Consider the following 20,286-nt stretch of genomic DNA (forward strand, 5'->3'; position numbering starts at 1 on the left):
TGCACGTGTGTGCAAGTACGTGAAAGGGTACGAGAGCGCATGCAGATGCATGGGGGGGGCGTGCATGTGAGACAGCGTAGGGGGCCAGAAGCCCCCGGGTGTCACCATGTGGCCACAAAGATTTGTGGCCACATGGTGACACCCGGGGGTGCAGATGCATCATTAAAACACTGACACACGCTCACAGGCCAGAGACCAGGCTGCATCTCTCTCACAAGCATTAGCATTAGCATGTTTTTACCCCTATTTTAGGTTCACCATACGTCCAGTTTTACCCAGACATGTTATCTTTTCATGCCTTGTCTGAGCTGTCTGGGGATATTTAAAATTATCTGGGTTTCCAAAGGACCTTGAACGCATCTTCATGGGACAGGATTTGTGAAAAATAAACATTCATTTGAAGTCTTTTAATGCTAATGTGATGATGAAGCATTCTAAACCAAAGAGAATGAGGCCACATTTCTCTCTATTGCCTTGAATAGATTGTGATGAATTTTGTTCTGATATTGATGTTCTGATGAATTTCCCACGCAGTTCTATGAATGTGACGTCAAATGAAGCTGATGCACGTTCTCCATGACTTGGAGAAGTGTTCACTCTGCTGGAAATGAAAAAGAAGACGAAGAAGGCTTGGAGCCTGGAAGAAGATGAATACGGTGAACCAAACTACTGTTTGGTTTTGCTGAGGCATGCACGGAAGTCTTGCAGTAAACAGTCACGTGAAGTAAATAAGTAACAGTGTCTCTCTGACGTCACTCCCGTGATTGTGTCAGATCGTGGATCCAGACACACACTCCTCCACACAGCACAGTTTAAACCAAAAGCCTGACAAACTGATGAGAACATCTACTGAAAACGCTAAAGGCTCCTATCACTGATCCACCGCTGGTGCACAGAGACGCGCACTAAGAACCACACAGGCAGGGAACAGACACAAGACAGATCTGCAGACGTGGAGACAAGCAGCGACAAACAGGCTAAAACAAACCGGGAGACATGCACAGACAGCGGTGTTGACAGATGAGGAAACACACACACACACACACACTGAGATCAACCATCCACACCAGATCATCTCAACTTAAAGAAAAAGACAGACAGCTGACTGGAAAAAACATGGATGGATGCTGCGTTCCCACCGAATGCGTCGCAAAATGTCCGTACGTCCAGAATACATACAAAATCAATGGATAGATGCAGACCAGATCTTCCCAGTGGGGCAGTGCGGTCCGATCCACGCGTCAAGTGCATTGGCCATGCAAGCGTGCTCCCGATTTTTCATCATATTCATAAGAGTTGAAAATATTGAACTCTTGCCACTGTTTCGCACGACGAAAGCCAATCAGAGTCTTTGTTGACGATGACGTCAGGCCGTCAACACGGACACCGGTCTGTTCACCCATTCAACCGTGAAGTAGAAGCTGTGTGTGACCACCTGTAGCTGTATGACACGGCCTTTAGAACCAGGACCGGACTAGGAAGGATTTGGTGTGGAGCAGAATCAACGAGGAGGTGGTAGTAGCAGGTAAAAGTTCTCTCTGTAGCACTGAGCTAGGATAGTATTAGCCGCTAATCACACCGGCTTTTTTCACTGGTGGTTTATGTTTAAAAAGGAGAAAAAGGAGTACAGCTCCTTGCTGCAGCAGGCAGTGAAACTCGCCGAGTTGGATGTGTCACTTGCGGGCGGTGCTTCGCTTTAAATGTGCATATGAATCGAATGAGGACATTTTTTGAACCTGCGGAACGTTTCGTGCGGCAGATGCATCCGCAGAAGACGCATTCGGTGTTAACGCAGCATAAGTGTTCACGCGTATGCTTCCGAGCAGGCTGGGCCGATGACTGCAGTTACACCAACGGTCGTCGTGTCACTGTGGAGTCTTATTTCTTGATCCCGCCCTATGCTCCATTAATATAAAAAACAACCTAACTCTGCTAATATTTGCTAAGAAATTGAGAATTCCACCAGTTTCTGAATGCTAAAGTTGCTCTTTACAGCCAATATGGTTCATTACAGTAATTTTATGACGGAATCATTAAAGAGACCAAATAGTGGCAGATTTAATTGAAAAGGTTATTTATTGCAGTGTTTATTTAATGATTATTTACTGTTCTGTAAACCTTGAGTTTTTAGTTATATTTTTAATGTCTATGGGGAGATATTTCTCATTGTTTTACTGATTGAGAGATTTTAAGAAGGCAGATTGTTAAAAAAAAGTTTTAGTGTCAATTAAGTGTCTTCTCTTTTTTAGAAAACAAAATATGGTCACCCTACCCTATTTCCTTTTTTTTTTTTTTTGGAAAAATGCCCCCTAAATTCCAAAAAGACGTGCAGAAGAGCACAAGGTCATTTTACATTCTCATATTTTCCATGTGACTTTTCAGGATAGCTGTGTGAGATTTGACAAGTGTGTGTGATTTGTTTTTGGTGGGATGGACTGTGTGTGTGTGTGCGTGTGCGTGTGTGCATGCGTGCGTGAGTGCGTGTGTGTTAGGGCCACAATTAAAAATGAGATTAAAGTCGTAATATTTTGAGAATACAGTTTTTTTTAGATTAATGTCATAATATTTCAAGATTAAAGCTGTAATATTGTGTGTGGCCCTTCACATTAAAATCAGGCAGAATTCATATCCCAGGTCGTCACCAGCCACGTATTCAAACAGTGGCACACCACAGGGCCAGCAGCAGTCCAGCCGTGAACCTGTGATGTGCAGCCAGAGTCTAGAAAACAAAGGCTTCACCATCGTCTGTTCAGCAACTACAACACAGAGCAGATGATTGATTAAAAAATGGAATTCCTCATCATTCCTGTTTGGATTTTCTGATCCTGTTCTGTTCACAAACAATCCTCCTTCCTTTGACACAAACTCCGGGCGATCAAATAGCAATTAAAACGCTCTAGGATTGGTTTGCTTGTATAGTCCTCCTGGTTTGGTGTGAACACGCAAACAAGGTCGAGAGCGGATCAAACAGGAGAATTCTATAGCGATTGTTTGTGCCTGTGTCGGAACGTTTCCAATCAAAGTCTAGATTGATTAGGTTCACTGTGAACACACACTAAAAACAGGAAGTGTGTTGTACAATTCCTCTTCACAATTTTCAATGGTGATGCAACACTGCACCCAGCAGTTCATGTATGGTACTGCAGCAAAAATGAAGCAGAAAGATTTTATAATGAATTTACAACAATAAACAACGCGTATATGCTATTTTTTGTAGTCAACATTATCAATTATGTGACTAATATTTTTTACATTGTTGTATATGTTACACAATTTGTCATTGGCGTGAATTTTGAGACAGTCTATGTATTGAATTCTATTTTTTCTTTTGCCCTCCCTGGCAAGAATCTCAAACTCCGCCCATGGGCAATAGTGAAAACCAGGGCTTTAAAACCACCAAAAGCAGGACAACTTGTTGTTGAATGTTGGTTAAAAACAAATGGAGAAAGAAGAAGTTTCTTTGACCCATAGATGAGAGACTCTTCTTCAGGTTTCTGTTTCTCTGTCTAGAGAAGTCTCTACTACAGTAACTGGTTAGCTCATAGAACTGGTTACAGTAACTAGTTACAGTAACTGGTTAGTTCATGGAACTGGTTACAGTAACTACAGAAACTGGTTAGTTCATGGAACTGGTTACAGTAACTACAGTAACTGGTTAGCTCATAGAACTGGTTACAGTAACTAGTTACAGTAACTGGTTAGTTCATGGAACTGGTTACAGTAACTACAGTAACTGGTTAGCTCATGGAACTGGTTACAGTAACTGGTTAGTTAATGGAACTGGTTTCAGTAACTAGTTACAGAAACTGGTTAGTTCATGGAACTGGTTACAGTAACTACAGTAACTGGTTAGCTCATGGAACTGGTTACAGTAACTGGTTAGTTAATGGAACTGGTTACAGTAACTACAGTAACTGGTTAGCTCATGGAACTGGTTACAGTAACTGGTTAGTTAATGGAACTGGTTTCAGTAACTAGTTACAGTAACTGGTTAGCTCATGGAACTGGTTACAGTAACTAGTTACAGTAACTGGTTAGTTAATGGAACTGGTTTCAGTAACTAGTTACAGTAACTGGTTAGCTCATGGAACTGGTTACAGTAACTAGTTACAGTAACTGGTTAGCTCATGGAACTGGTTACAGTAACTAGTTACAGTAACTGGTTAGCTCATGGAACTGGTTACAGTAACTGGTTACAGTAGCTACATTAACTGGTTAGCTCATGGAACTGGTTACAGTAACTAGTTACAGTAACTGGTTACAGTAACTACAGTAACTGGTTAGTTCATGGAACTGGTTAAAGTAACTACAGTAACTGGTTAGTTCATGGAACTGGTTACAGTAACTAGTTACAGTAACTACAGTAACTGGTTAGCTCATGGAACTGGTTACAGTAACTGATTACAGTAACTAGTTACAGTAACTGGTTACAGTAACTACAGTAACTGGTTAGCTCATGGAACTGCACCAGAGGCTGTTTGGAGCAGATCAGAAGTTGTTCTCTGAACACAAACTGATCCAAACTAAGGTGATCAAATTATCAGCTGTCCTCCACACATGACATAGAGCTGTTCCTTTGTGTGACCTTTGACCTGTAGCTACATTACTCCTATTTTTCACATTCCAATGCCTTCTCTGCAATTTATTTCCACTTTCAAGACATTGTAAGCACTTATAAACCCTTTCTTCCACTTTCCTCACCTATTGTCACATATGTTGACCCATTATTGTCACTTTTAACCTATTTTCACTATATTTCATGCTTATTTTTGCCAATTTAACCACACTCATGGTTTGTCATGCCCATTAATCATTTAAAGTAATTATAGACACTTTGAACCCTTTTCAACATTTTTTTCCAACCCATTTTATTTCTGATTAAAACAGGAACTTCCATCTTTAAGATGACTATAATAATAATAATAAACTTACTGGATAACAGTGGATATTATTCAGATGAATAAATAAATGTGGTTATCACAGATTCATAGAACAATAGACCATCATTTTACTGACTTTATGGATGGACCCCAAAAATCTCTCCCCTTTAATCCCCTTATAGATGGTCCTGTCTCCACATGACTGTTCTTTTGTGTTCATGTCTGTGTTCAACCACCTTCAGCTACAGTGGGGGTCCCTGCTCTCTGGGACCTTTATTTTGGGGGTCGTGGGCGAAAAAGTATGAGAGCCACTGCTATAGTTTACACATTTTCTTTCTGAATCACCTTAAATATTTGTCAGACACATGTTGTTTCCTGAGAAGAGAAATATGTTGTTCCATTCATATGGTGACAGGTGTGATATGAGCTAAGAGAGCAACACTCAATGTAAGGCTGACAGTAGACAGCTCAGAGTCAACAGTGTGCTGGTCCAGTCTGTGTAATTTCCTCAGAGGAAGAGGATGTTTGGTCTTGGGTCTCATGTCTGCTGTCTAAGGAACTATAAATACACACCTAGACACTTCCAGGTGAAAGGGTGAAGCAATGCAAACAGCGCACACTGCTACACGGCACTGTGATGGGGGGGTAGAGCAGCCAAATAAAAATCCATTGAGCTTAACAATAGTGTTATAAAAATCTACAGAGGTACTGTTTAACAATGTGGTCGGAAGAGACGCGGTAAATACCTCTGGGAACGATGGAGCTTTGGCTCGGCATCAAAGGCCTGCCAAGAACACAGCATTGTCTTTAAATTCACACCATTGTCTGCTTTAAACACACACACACACACACACACACACACAACTCAAATGATGATGTTGAATGTCTAAAGCCCTGTTTGTATTTTAAGAGGAGGATTATGAGTCAGAGACGCTGCGATAAAGCAAAATTATAAGATGATTTTTAGACTTGATTTCTGAATAATCTGATTTTAATTTCTGCTGAATGTGCTGTTTCCCCTGAATGAAATCTGCATAGTCTGCTCCACATTGCTTATCATGTTTTCTCTGCTGATTTTTCTTTATGACATAAGGTTAAAAATTATTTTAAAGCACACGTTTACTGAGCAATCGGAGGCTCAGGGGCCACATGAGGCTCTGAGTTTAATTTTGTGTGTGCCCATAAAGTGAAAGCACAAATTAACTCCAAAAACACACAAAATGACTGGAACAACTGGAAATGACACAAAGCAACAACAAAAATGAACAAAATGACTCCAAAAATCACAGAAAAATACTTCAAATGACTACAATAATATAACAAACACAATTAAAAACTAATTCTCGACAAACCTAAAAAAGGTTGGGAACCACCGTTATAATGCATAATAAATGTGATTGACTTGAGTCATTACTGTTGTTTAAATCTTTCTTATTAAGAAAAAAATCATTTATTAACCTTAAGGACCATAACTTATTTATCTACTATATTGTATTTTGCCGTTACAGGGTAGATTCGAGAAAACATCCTGTACTTTGAACATAACGAGGTCGACCCAAGTTTCCGCTTTGAAATGAAAATATGGTCACCCTATTTTAGCTGAAAGTTAGCACAAACAGCACTATAATCATCTTTAACTGCTACAATAGTTATTTTCTTCTAAAATGTGTGGCAAACAGCTGCTTAAAATATGGTGTTGACAGTACTGTTGTACACCCCTTCATGTGTTGGTTTTCAAACTCTAAGCCATGACCTCAGACTCCACAGTGAGAGAAGGTTACTGACTTAGCTCACACTTTCAATAAAATGGATGATTACAGAAATCTCTGCATAAAATGACGTTATTTATTCCTTCTTTGGTGGTAAATAAGGCATCTCTCAGCCTTTTTGCAAACTGCACAGTCCTTGCAGCGTCCTGACCCGCACTGAGGCGATATCGTCACGAATCACCCGATAATACCAGCTATAAAGAGCAGATTTATAGTAAATGTTTTCATCGTTTTGCCTCTATCCAGATCCTGGCTTCAAAATTAATTATTGATTAATCACTTTGCTTTTTAAGCAAAAAAATGCAGACCAGCAATATCAAACTATTACAAAAAATGATTATGCCCCCAAATCACATTTATCTAGCTCATTCATTACTATTGTATTGACAAGGAGCGCGCAGCGAGTGCGCAGAAATAACGCTCGTCAGCGTTTCTGTTGATCACGCAAAACCAGATTTATAGAACGAGATGTGAGTTAACGGATTGATCAGAGTGAGAGGCAGCTGTGGCAGAGCTCAGCGTGCATGGGGGGTGGGGGGGGGGGGTGTTGGAGGAAGGTGCATGTGCATAATCATCAGTTTGCTTTGGTCTTAAGTCGACAGCGGAGCAGCTCTGAGACATGATGACACAGATAGTGTGTGAGCGTTAGCTTGTTGGCGTGTGTGTGGCTACAGATTGAAGCTGCAGCTCTAACACCAGCGTAGGAGTAAAAGGTCAGAGCAGAGTTTAGACGCCGTGTACCAGGGGCCTTTAGATATTCACAGCCAGCATTTTAGCCTCCGACGTAATGAGATGGAACTGGTAAATATTTGCTGATGGCTTGAAAAATCTCCACCATGCTGAGAAGCTTTTTAGAATACAAAAGATGTTGGTGGAGAATGATAAGTCTGGGGGGTGGGGGGTCACCTGATAGCTAATTAGTACATTTGCCCAAATAATTAGAATGAGCGCTCATGGCTGATATCACACAGGAGAGCGGTGTGTCTAGCATTCCTAGTGGGAATCTGCATTTCATAGGCCACTGAATGCTTCTAATCCCGCCCCCAGAAGACCTGTAATCCTGGAGATGTTTACCTCTGCTGCTCATTGGTTACCTGTGATACAGAGCGACGGCTCCGTAAACCAATGACTGGATGTTTCCTCATCCTTACGCTTCCAAACACATAAAATCTAAACTTCAACTCACTCTAGCTGGGTTTCCATTACAGATTTTTGTAAAATAAAAGTGATTTTTCTAAATGTCGAGTATAATTGTGCTTTGAACATGTTTCCATTGAAGGTTGTTTTGGAGCCTCGTAACTCCCGTGAAATCTCATCCCATGAAACTTCTCTGCAGGAAGCTGGACGCTCAGAACCTCCTTATAACACACTGCATTCCTTTGTTGTTTCAAGCCTAATGATTTTTAAGTCTGGGTCTCCTCTCTGCACACGTACGGCGCCATGTTTTCTCAGAGAGAAATGGTCATGTGACCAGGTACCTCACATCATGAAACCATGTATGTCACATTCTGTGGCATCTATTTGTTTCCACAGAGCTTTTGTGACACATTTCATTATCGAAACATCCAAAATTCCTCCTCATGAAAGCGTAAAAACTTTTTTTGCGATAATTGAGTTTTTTTTTTTTTTTTGATTCAGGTGTTTCCAATACCAGATATTGTTGCGCTATTTAGATTTTGCACATTTCCAAAGGTAATGGAAACGCAGCTACTGATAGTTTGTGAGCGACACCTGTATATCGAATGCCAAGAACCAGAAAATAGTTATTTGTTTTTTAAACTACTCCGACAAATATCACATTTAAACAAGAGAACAGTTTAAAAAAAAAACATTATTGTTACCCTCGTAATAAAAGTGTATAAGTCCTTTTTTGGTCATCTTGAAATGTTATGTCTGACTCATGTATTTTAATACTTTCTAACTTTGTAAAACTGACACAACCGTTACTTTTGCCAAGGCCTGTGGTTTGATTTAGGCTTATTTCATTTCATTCATTCTGACATATGAAATTTCCTCCTGACTTTTTTAATGCTATAGTGGTTTGCTGGCTTTTGCCTAAATTATCAGTATATTCATGGTTTGGCTTAAATCATGTATGAAAAGTGCGTTCACACCAAACGTGACTTAAATCGCCCGTGATGAGTCGATTGAACATAGTCGCACTTTTAGCTCGCTTCATTTAGCCGCCAATTTCAAAGGACGGTTCTGGCTGAATTTTAATTTTCAGATAAAACATGGCGGATCCTACCACGACTGCATCTTTGTACTTGTACAAAATCCAGACACACAGGAAGGCTAGATGCCGTATTTCATTTTATATTATTGCAGTTCCAGTAAAAACTGCACAGGTGTCATACAACATGGGGTAGCGGCAACAGCCACAATGACTCTTTCCTCCATGTTTCTCCAGTGACGAGACGTTTGGGGGAGTGATGTGGGAAGAAACTAGAAGTCGCATGAAAAGTTCAACATTTTCATCTTTGAGAGATGTTTAGCAACTTGGATCGTGCGATTGAGTCGCTGGAATTGCGTGAGTCGCATCGCTTGATGTTGCGTCATTTACATTGATTTTGAATGTAATCTAGTCGCCAGAGTAGCTGGCGTTGCGTTTGGTGAACGCACCTTAAGACAAAGAACTAAATTCTATTTTATTTTTTGCCTATGTCATAATTTAACCAGATTATGTAATCATAATATCAAGTCGTCAGTATTTCATTAAGCTATTAAGTATTTGTACACAAAGTGGTTGATAAATACTCATTAGTGAAAAAATGCAAGAGTTTTTCTCAAAATGATAAAAAGTACCTTAAAGCTGATAACCGGAGTTTCTGAGAAACGTCTCGATGTCCCGCCCTCAACAGCTTCACTTCCTCCCACTGCCTCTCCCAATCCCATGCGCATCGCAGAACATAAAAAGGTTGCATCGGGTCGCTTTAATATAGATCTATGGGTCAGGTAAGAGCCAAAATCATATTTACCTGTTTACTGTGGTGACGTGCTGCCTTGTTTTTGACCGTCTCAAAAACAGGAAGTCAAAGCCTATTGGCTGGGCGCACTCGGTGATTGTTTCCATTCGTATTGGGGTCTCTAGGACGAAAGAGGGACTTATACAAATGGGACTACTTTACAGTTTAAGAACCTGTGTTTCTCCATTTTTAAATCACGTGACTGACGATGTCACAAGACCCCACTGCCTGTAAACATCCTATTGTTTCTATTAGAGTGAAGCATTCTGCCTGATTTTTAGATCATTTAGCAGCTTTTTCATTCAAAATGACAACTTGTGCGGCTTCTGGTTGATATAAATAATCAGGAAAATTTAAAGATGCCGATGTAAACCTTTTTTTTTTTTACAGAAAAAGCATAAAAAGAGTTTTGACCCGAAAAAAATTCTGTGACCACAGGGGGCGACAGTTCCACTCTACGGTTTGGTAGTAGACAATGAAGCAGAGAAGAAGAGCTCTCCTCAGGGACCTTTACTCTTCCCTCAACAGTGCACTAACACGCTCTGGTGGCTGAAGTTAAGAGAGTAATTACAGACTGTTGAAGACACACAAACACTGAGAATAGAAGTCCTTTTGGGTGGGAGTCCTTCAACTCAGTGGAATTATTGAGAAACTAGCAAGTCATATTTCTTAAAGGTGCAATCAATATGTGAGATTTGCAAGCAATTTCTGCCACCACCGGGTGGCATATTACAGAGTAAAACTGATACTTCCACCATATCCGGTCCTGACCACTGAATGTACAGGTGACAATATTCTCTGCGTAAATGTTTTCAGTGGGCCCAATGCGGGCCAGTGTATATCGTCAGCTTTACATGTGTGATGCGTTCATGAGTGAAGATGTTTAAGCAGTTGTTTATTGGATGTAAACCTCACGGGTAGTGCGCCGTTTATCTGTTTGATGGATGTTTGTTACCAGAGATGTCCTAGTTCAGGGACTGCTCTGCTGTAAATAGGCTTATGCTCACCCAACTGTTGGAAAATAGGTACTACAGGTTGGCTGGGCCGGCAATATTCAATATTTATTAATGTATATACTGTATAACTATGTAGTCTAAAAAAAAAATCACATATGGCATGACAACTAAGGACATGTTTCTTAACACTCAATTTTTTTATTTTTTATTTTAGGTATTTAAGAAATTTAAAAGTTGAAAATTCCACATATTACACCTTTAAAGATTGGTCACAGACAAACTGATATTGAAGTGGTGATTTTTGTTTTTTTTATTTAATTTTTTTAAATGATCCAGAATCCAGTAGGTACAATCCCCTCTAATTTTTAAAGGAATCTTCCATGGATGTGTGAGGTCTATCTCTGGTTAAAAGTTTGTCAAAATCCATTTTAATGTAATGCTGCTAACAAACAAACTCACTAAATAAATGCCAGTTAAAATAGGACCTTGTTTGTGGAGGTAATAATCATTTAGTACATTTGGCCAAGCCTGTTACATTTATACAGTCGAAAAATGACAGCAATGCTGAGGTTTCCAAAATTATCTCGTAAAACTATTCAAATATCTGCTCTTGGACCTGACGTGTCTTTGAAATACATTATTTGTAAAAGGGTGTGATGCTGCTGATCTAATGCCATCCAAAATGCTGTAAATCCACCACAAACACAAACTGCACAGTTGGAAACACTGGGTTTAGAGTCCGGCTCACGTTTGGTTTGCTTTGGCCTTTTCTTCGCACACAGAGATCCAAAGTTGAACGGATACAAAAAGGATGTATTGCATTGTTGCATGTGTGTGTGATTGGACTAAAGCGTCGCAGACGGAGGAGACGGGATGTGCTGCAGCAGAACTTGAGTGGCAGCGTTGAATAAAAGACTTCTCACTCACCGCGTTACTATATCTTAGACCTGCAAAGTTTCTCAAAGTCCTGTGCAAATCAAAGTCACCAGAAAGCTCGAGTCGTCTGCTTAAAACTGAAGCAGAGGAAGAAGTCAGCATAACTAAAATAGAAATCTGAATTGGAAGCAAGGATACAGATCAAAAATGTAATCCTGCTTATGGTGCAAGGGCGCCAGGCAGATAGAGAGAGATTATAGCATCTCTGATACCTTCCCCTATCTTTACAATTAGTCTCCGACTGGCACATGCACAAGTTCACATTGAACAACTTCTGCTAACAGGGTCAAGGTAAAGATTATTTAAACCACTACTATATTTACATCCTGGGCTTTATACGCACATGTAGCGCGCCGTCATTTGTCTCTGTCTTCCTGTGTTTTTGTGCAACATCTGGCACCCTGAGATTCAGGTTAGACAGGTAATTAGTGGCACATATTTGTCCTAAAGACAGGTGTATTTTCATTTCACAAACACTCCATCACGTGTGCACGTGAGGGCGTTTGTTGCACGCACAGACTTTGGAGCCCATGCAGCTATAGATATTCTGCCTCCTTTCCTGAGGGCTGTGAGTGTAAAGCTTCATTTAGATGCTTTTGATAACGTGAATGATGGTAATAACGGTGGAAACACTTAAAATCCCTATAGCTCTGTTGTGTTATGCCGCAGATTAACTGCTTAGGTCTTACTTTGATTGCATAACACATGCATGATTACAGGTTTAGCATTGGTTTCCCCAGGACAGTGTCCCCCCCCCCCCCCCCCCCCCCCCATCAGGGTTCAGTTTGCTATTAAACTGTATGCTTTTAAACTGTTTTTATTCTGTATGAAAAAACGTTTGAATAAAAGAATGATGAATTGAGGTAATTTAATTCAAGTTGTTGTTTTTAAGTCTTTGGACGTTCAGAATCTGAAACGCTCCCCTTTTATCACAATAATCAGGTATACAGGACGGATTAATGATGGAGTGGTGGGAAAAAGACGTTGTTTATTTAACAACTATTATAATTTAGAAACCAAAAATCAGACTTGAACCAATTTGTTTTGTTTTTACTGATAACATTCCACCAAAATCAAGTTAATTCATGTTGTTTTTCAATTTCATTTTCTTTTCAAATAACAATTTCATTTTTAAAGTGAACGTATTGCCCAGAAATAGGCACATTCAGCAGACCCCCGTGACCCTGAAAACAGGTACAAGTCGATCTGAAAATGGATGGATGGATGGATATTGCCCAAAAATGTCAAGTTATTCCAACTTTATGGGCATCATATGTTATACCAGAGTTCCCAACCTTTTTCTGCTGCGCCCCTCCTTTGAAAAATCACAACTCTCCAAAAATGTTGACTATTCTTCAAATTTCAAATAATAATAATGCAAAATTTGCAATCGCATATTTTAGAACAACAATAAAACTCTTTATTAATAAAGTGCAAATAAAAAGACGTTTTTTATTTTTCATACTCATGGTTTAGGAAGGCCCCCCCCTAATTACTCCAACAGTGTGGGAACCACGGTGTTATACTAATTGTAGTTACCAGTAAAAATACAATCTCTCTAGATTCATTAATTCAAATGTCTGTTTATTGATTTTTTTTATTTGGTTTCCACAATCAAGTTATCAAATATCAACTGTTGGATAGTTTTGTAAATGTTTTATGTTATATTTAAATCTATAGTTTATTGTTGTGAGGTTTGGAATATAGGATATAGATTTTTTTCTGCTGCTGTAACATTGTATAATTTGCTGAAATGATTAATAAAGTTAGATTCTATTGTATAAAGATTTTTGATGTAGATCCAACATAAAAACTAATCAACACTTGTGATTACGTTCACAGAAGTAAGTTCAGTCCTGATGATAAAAGGGGTTCAAATGTATTTCATGTTTTTCTCTGCTGCGCCTCCCTTTGAAAAATGACAAACTTTTTATTGATTGATTTTTTTTTTTTTTTTTTAAACAGTTTTCTTTGGTTTCAACAATCAAGTTATTAGATATCAACACATTTTGTTGGTTAATAATAATAATAATAATAATAATAATAATAATAATAATAATAACAACAATAATAGTAAGTTTGTTCACTCCTGATAATAAAATGGGTTTAAATGTAACTAATGTTTTTCTCTAAATTCATTAGAAACACACTTACATGGTGATATAAGCCATTACAGCCATTAAAGGTGTTTAACACGTTAGTTTTCCCTGAGTCCATGTGCATAATGCATACACATCACAGTCGCTCATTTAACGCCACGTCTTCATTATCAAGATGCATTTTCTCTGGCTTTAAAGTCCAGCTGCCAATGGTGCTGCTCCATCCATCCATCCATCCATCATCCATCCACCCATCCATCCATCATCCATCCATCCACAGCCATGCATCTAATTGTAAGTGCTGAGGAGAAGAAAACAATGAGATCAATTGTGATTCCACTCGTTGCTCCCAATTGGAATTGTCTGCACACACACACACAAAAAAAAGAAAATTCAAAGTGTCTACGCTATACGGGGCTCAATCAAAATATTCTGATTCCAGTTACAGAAACTGAATATGTATGAACAGCTCAAATATGCTGAATTTATTTTGAATATTTAATGAGATATAAAATATAGGTCCATTTCGCCACACTAATAAAATCAGTCTTGTATGAATGTGCCATAGATTGAAAATGAGTGGATAGAGAGAAAGAGAGAGAAGAGGGGAGATGGAAGAGGGGAGGGGAGGGGTGCAGGGGGAAAAAACAAAGGGTGTCAGAGCTTTATCAACACGCTATAACTGAGTGGCACGGCCATATTTTCCAGCATCAACCTCAGTCAAAATACCAACGTGCAAATCTGCAAAAAAACCCTTTCCCTCCATCTTAGCATCTCTCCATCCTCCTCCTCCTCCTCCTCCTCCTCCTTCCTCTCCCTCTATCTCTCACTGCGTCCAATCATACGACAGTCCTTCTCAATAAAACAAATTAACTGATTAGACATTTTAATCTCAGTTGTCTTTGACCTTGTAGAATATATTACTGATGTCTACATCGCTGAGAGACGATAATGCAGAAGCTGCTTTTCTTAAAGACAAAACTGCTCTGTTTTTTTTTTTTTAAAGAGGCGCCAGACACACACTAGCTAACAGGTTGAGGGGGGCGGGGGGCAAAAAACACCCTCATCACCAACCCCCAACACATGCACATACACACACACACACGTGCACTTCATTAGAGACACACACACAGTCGTCTCCCTGCAGGCAGCCAGCGGAGAAGGGGTTAAGGCGGAATGCATTAACAAAAGAAAATTATAGCGTAAACAGTTCATAAAACCTCACAGCCCCCGATGTCGGGCGAGATCATTACATTTCTGCAACAATTAGACCTTTTCTCATGGCAGCAAATTGGAGCCGTTGCCATGGCGAATCTGAGCCCTTAAGTCATATATCTTTGATTGCGGAAAGGTCAGGCGCAGACAGCCTAATAACTCAGGGAGCTGTTTGACAGATTTCATCCAAGCATGATCATATAACAGAGCCAAACTATGTCGGCAGTTGTTAAAAGCGAAGGGAGGGGTCAGCGGGAAGGTTGGGGTTACGGAATGTTTCTGCTCGGCTAGGCCAAGCCTGATAATGCTCCTGACTGACTTTAAAACCACTGGAATAAAAAGGAAAAAAGAGAAATAGAAGAAAGAAAGAGCATTTTTGTTAAAGAGTAGATCAGTGGGGGGTTGGTGTTTTCACTTAATCAGGACCACAGTGTTCTGTAAAGCGGGTGATGTTATGGGTGGATGATTTAATGCTGAGATGATTTGAGAGACGTCTTCTAAAAATAAAGCACAGTGGAAAAAGATTAGGAATATAATTAGAGGAGAAGCATGTGCGAACAGGATGGCTGGCACTGTTCGGAGACTCCGCTGATCAACAATGATTGATTTCCTCTCTGAACACATCGCTATCTTCAGAGGTTTGGGCTTCAGCAACTTATTTTTAATGACTTTTTAGGTGGAGAACTTTGAATAAGAGAAATGATCTCCTGACTTGGACAGATCTACATGAATAGACACTAAACCCTTCCTTCCTTCAGTCTCTGTTGGACTGAGAGCAGTTGATCCCAAAAGGCCTGAGTTTAAAAACAAGTGCTTATATCACCCCCTGCTGGACAAAAAAGATTTTACTTACAATGAAACTCATTTATACTCAAACACTTTCTGAAGACTTGTGTCAAACTCAAGGCCCGGGGGCCAAATCCGGCCCTTTCCCAGTGCTTGTATCACATGATTGCAGTCATTTTTAATGTTAAAGTGATGGAAAAACTTACAAAATCCTTAATTTTTTTTCTTAAATTATTATTCAACATTTCCCATAAGTGAATAGAAATTTGATCACAAAATCTAGAAAATTTAAAGTGAAGATCCTGTTGGGACTGATATCTGTCACTTATTTCTTGGATAGTTTTGGTTTCTTACATATTTAGTATTTTATGTATACGTAGAAGTGCAAATAATGCACTTCTACGTGCATTATTTGCGGACACAATAATGTAGAAATTACTCGTTTTCACGCATTAAATCTATGGCCCACTGGAGATCAAAATGCTCTGTATCTGACCACTGAACTAGACTAGAACTAGTCTATCACAGCTATATTTACTAGTTAAGCAAACATACACAAACTTTTAGAGCCTGTGGATAAACTCAGAAAGGCCCAAAACATCAGGTCTGAAAAAAGAGGGAAAGAGAAAAGTGTGGACAGTTACTGTAAGATCAATAAGAAACCTTAGTAACAGTATATAAGGTGTCAAATGGAGAAACTTGGTCACTGTGTCATAGCAACATATTTTGAACATTTAGCAAATTTTTCTATCATTTGAGACAAATTCATGTAAAACAACCTGTTCTATATCATTGTTAAAAATATGCAAACATGAAAAATAAATCTAAATGTTACATCTAAATATAAAATCTAAATCTATATGTAAAATCTAAATCTAAATGTTAAATCTAAATCTAAATGTTAAATCGGTTGCCAAGTGTAAAGTCATACAAAGTGGGAAGGTCAGTGCTTTTTGATTAAGAAGCCCCGCCCACACACTTCTGCATCCTCTGTCTTCATCACTGGCTAAAGTGAGTTGACATACGGCATGCACATACTACGTAAGTTTGGGGCGATCCCGCAATGTCTCGCTCCTACCCTCTCCTCACTCACTGAGCCTCAGTCTGTGGTGTGGGCGGGGCCTCGTAATTGACAGGCATTGACCTGCTCACTTTGCAAAATTTCTAAACATTTAACATTTAGATTTAGATTTAAAATGTACATTTAGATTTTACAACTATATTCAGGTTTAAAGTATACATTTAGATTTATTTTTCATGTGTACACATTTTTAACAGTGATATAGAACATGTTTTACATGAATTTCTGTCTCAAATGAAAGAAAAATTTGCTAAATGTTCAAAATATGTCAGCTATGAAAAAGTAAGTTTTAACATTGGGCACCACATAACAGTATGCGTTATATTTGGCTTGGAGAGTAACAGAATACAAGTAACTGCATTATGTAATTAGAATACAACAAAAAAGGTAATTATTTCACTACAATTACATTTAATAAAAAATATGGATCATTTATCAAGCACACACCCTATCAGCCAAAAATGGGGCCCGGGGGCCACATGCGGCCCTCGGTCTAATTTTATGTGGTCCCCAAAGTAAATGTACAAAATTAAAGAAAAATACACAAAATTAAAGAAAAATACACAAAACTAAAGCAAGAATACATAAAAAATACAAAGAATTACAAGATTGCAGGAAACAACAGTAAAAAACTAAAACATAGAAAATACTCCAAAAACACTCAAAACTACTACAAAAATGTACAAAACGACAACAATAATACTGATAAAAAAGCTAGCAACACAAATACACAATATGACTATAAAGAAATGCCTTATAATGAGCAAGAGACCAACAAACATTCACAAAATGACAGAAAAACACATAAAATTACTGTAAAAATTGTTAATGCTCAGATCTGTTGTTATTCTAAATGCTGACATGAATATCATCAGACTCAAGGGCCTCAGGCTGTAAAACACTACATGGCGTTTTATTTTGACGGAATTGGAAAAACACATGATGACGTAAGTGGAAAAGTCGTTCTTTCTTTTTCTTTTTAAAAAGTCAAGATATATCAATGTATTGTTTGATTAATAAATACATAGTCAAATGAAACATTTATAATATCTAACCTTTAAAAAATAAAAAATAACAGCTTTCAACTTACTCTCATATCTGAACCAGCACATATTGATGACGTCAAGTGTATTTACCCTTTCTTCAAAGTACGTCATGTTGTGTTTTACGTCCTGAGGTTGTTGAGTCTGACGACTTTTATTTTGAAGCCTGAGGCCGTGTTATTTGACGGCGTTTCATTTGACTTAGGTTTTGCTGAGTCCTGATACCCCACTCTGAGCCCTGAGGATGTCAAGTTCACCGTGTTGCTGCTCTGCTAAAGAACTCCAACACACATCTTTCCAACATCAGCTCTTCATGTTCCCTCACTGCCTTCTTACTCCAGTTGAGGGCCTGTTAAAGGAAACACTCAAACAAGTGCCCTTGATGAGGTCCATTGGGGTCTTTGTTAAACATTAAAGTGTATGTTTTTCCTTTAAAGAAAAATATCTGTAATGATGAACTCTATACTCTTCTACCATCAGTGAATGTATCCTGTTATTATGCAGCAGCATTCCACCATTTGGTGGCTGTGCTGTAACTGTCACACTAATGTATTATACACTACCAACTCAATGAGTATATGCTGTCTACTATATGTAGTATGATTAGGATGATGAGCGTTCCCACTGAAGTATACTTCCAAGTTTCCCAAGATGCATTTATAGCAAGGGTGTCAAACTCATTTTAGTTCAGGTGCCAAATACGGAGCAGTTTGAGCTCAAGTGGGTCACAGATTTAATTTAAACATTGTTGTGCCCTAGTTTGCACTTGTACATATACATACAATCCAAAATATGTAAGAAAATGACAATATCCAAGCAATAAGTGAAAAACATAAGTCCAACTTTAAATTCCCTTGATTTTGTGACTAATTTATCATTAATTAAGGGAAATATGTGATAATTTGAGGAAAATTAAAGGATTTTGTAAGAAATTAAGTTTTTTCAACAACATTAAAAAATGACTGCCATAATGCAATATTAGCTCCAGGAAAACTGTGAGCGCCTGCAAATATTATTATTATTTATTTTATTTATTTTTTATCTGCACATGCTGTTAAAGGTCAACACTACAAGAAGTGCAATATTTTTAAGACAGCAATGCATGTTTTGTTATTGCACTTAAATGACTTAATTTATTTTATTGCATAACTGTGTCCATCACCAGCCCTCCCTAAGGAAGGGTAAGAAACACTTTATTAGAGGGAGAATATAAAAAGAGAGGTCAGTGTTACACCTGGGTGAGGGGGTGGTGGTGGGGGGGGGGTAAGGTTAAGGGAACACGGAGGAGAGACTCGCGGTGGTAAATGGAAAGGGTGGGGAAGAGTTGATCATTTTAAAGTGAGAGTGAAATGTGAAGTTGTAGTTGAGTGTATTGTGCTTATTGTGTTGTGTAATCAAGCCAGTCTCGTGATAAATGAGTGAAGATTAGCTATAATGGTGGTGGCTGTGGACAGAGGGAAGGAGTGAGTGGTAATACCTAAAACATGTATTTGGGATCAACGTGTCTAAAGTTAAGACCAGTACGAGTTTTATCCCACAGTCCAAGGCATGCCAGTGCATTGTAGACCAGTGTATGTGCAAAAAATGCTACTGCAAACTCAAGCGCTGCCTCGGAACCAAAGATGCAGCCAGGCCAGCAGAAAGAGCGGGGGCCAAGGAGCCCCAGGCCACCATCCCACGGCCGATCAGCCCCCCAGACGTCCCAAAGATCCCAAGCCGACAGGCAGCCACCGCCCCCCATATACACACCCGAGAAAGCCCCAAGGAGCCGAGGACCCAGCGCATCCCGCCACCAACCCCAACCCCCAACCCTAAGGCCCCCCGCCAAAATCTAGCCCCCGAGAGGAGGGCCCAGAAGGCCCCCTGCCCGAAACCCTAGCGGAGGAGCCAACGCCCACGCCCAGCAGACTAACAAACACAGCCCAGAGCCAGCAGGGACTGGACCACAGGCAGGAAGAACCCAGAATAGAAGCAGCACCGGGAGCAGCCCACCCAGGAACGACGACCACAACCCCAGCCGCCTAGGGCACCAAGGGGTCGCTACGAGTCGCCTCGCCGGCGCCCAAACGCACCGACCGAGCCCCCCAGAGCGCCCCAGATCACCCTTTATTGATGCCGCCCACGCGGCGAGCCTTAGTTATTGCTAAAGTCTGTTGATTCTCCACCTTCGAAAGTTCTGAAAACATTTTAAGTGAGAAAGTGAAAACAGAAAGTAGAACATCAAGATGTGCTCATTTGATCCATAAAACTCACGGAAACGCATTTCATTCCCACATTTCGGAGATTTGGAGACCCTCCATTGAGCTACTGACTAAATTCCGGTTAACTTCAGGGTTTGAACCGCTCTAGGATCCGTCGGTGTGAATGCACCCTTAGAACACACAGCTTGTGAAATACAAATCCAAGGCTACATCATCTCTTTTATAGTTTTTTTTCCTTCGCTTTCTTTCCATGTTCATTCTCTCACGATGGTGTACCACTGCTCTCCCAGGTATGTTAAAATATATTAAAGAAATTATGTTTGTTTTAGTATTTTCTTTGTTTTGAGATCATTT

At 39.4% G+C, this 20,286-nt stretch overlaps 1 pseudogene; it reads left to right on the forward strand.

Moving 5' to 3' along the window:
- LOC114458937 (general transcription factor II-I repeat domain-containing protein 2-like) overlaps positions 1 to 19,756 on the forward strand; it is a 43,915-nt pseudogene extending 24,159 nt beyond the window's left edge.
- The last annotated feature ends 530 nt before the right edge of the window (positions 19,757 to 20,286 follow it).

Source organism: Gouania willdenowi, chromosome 3 (genome assembly GCF_900634775.1).
Source record: "Gouania willdenowi chromosome 3, fGouWil2.1, whole genome shotgun sequence".
NCBI lineage: Eukaryota > Metazoa > Chordata > Actinopteri > Blenniiformes > Gobiesocidae > Gouania > Gouania willdenowi.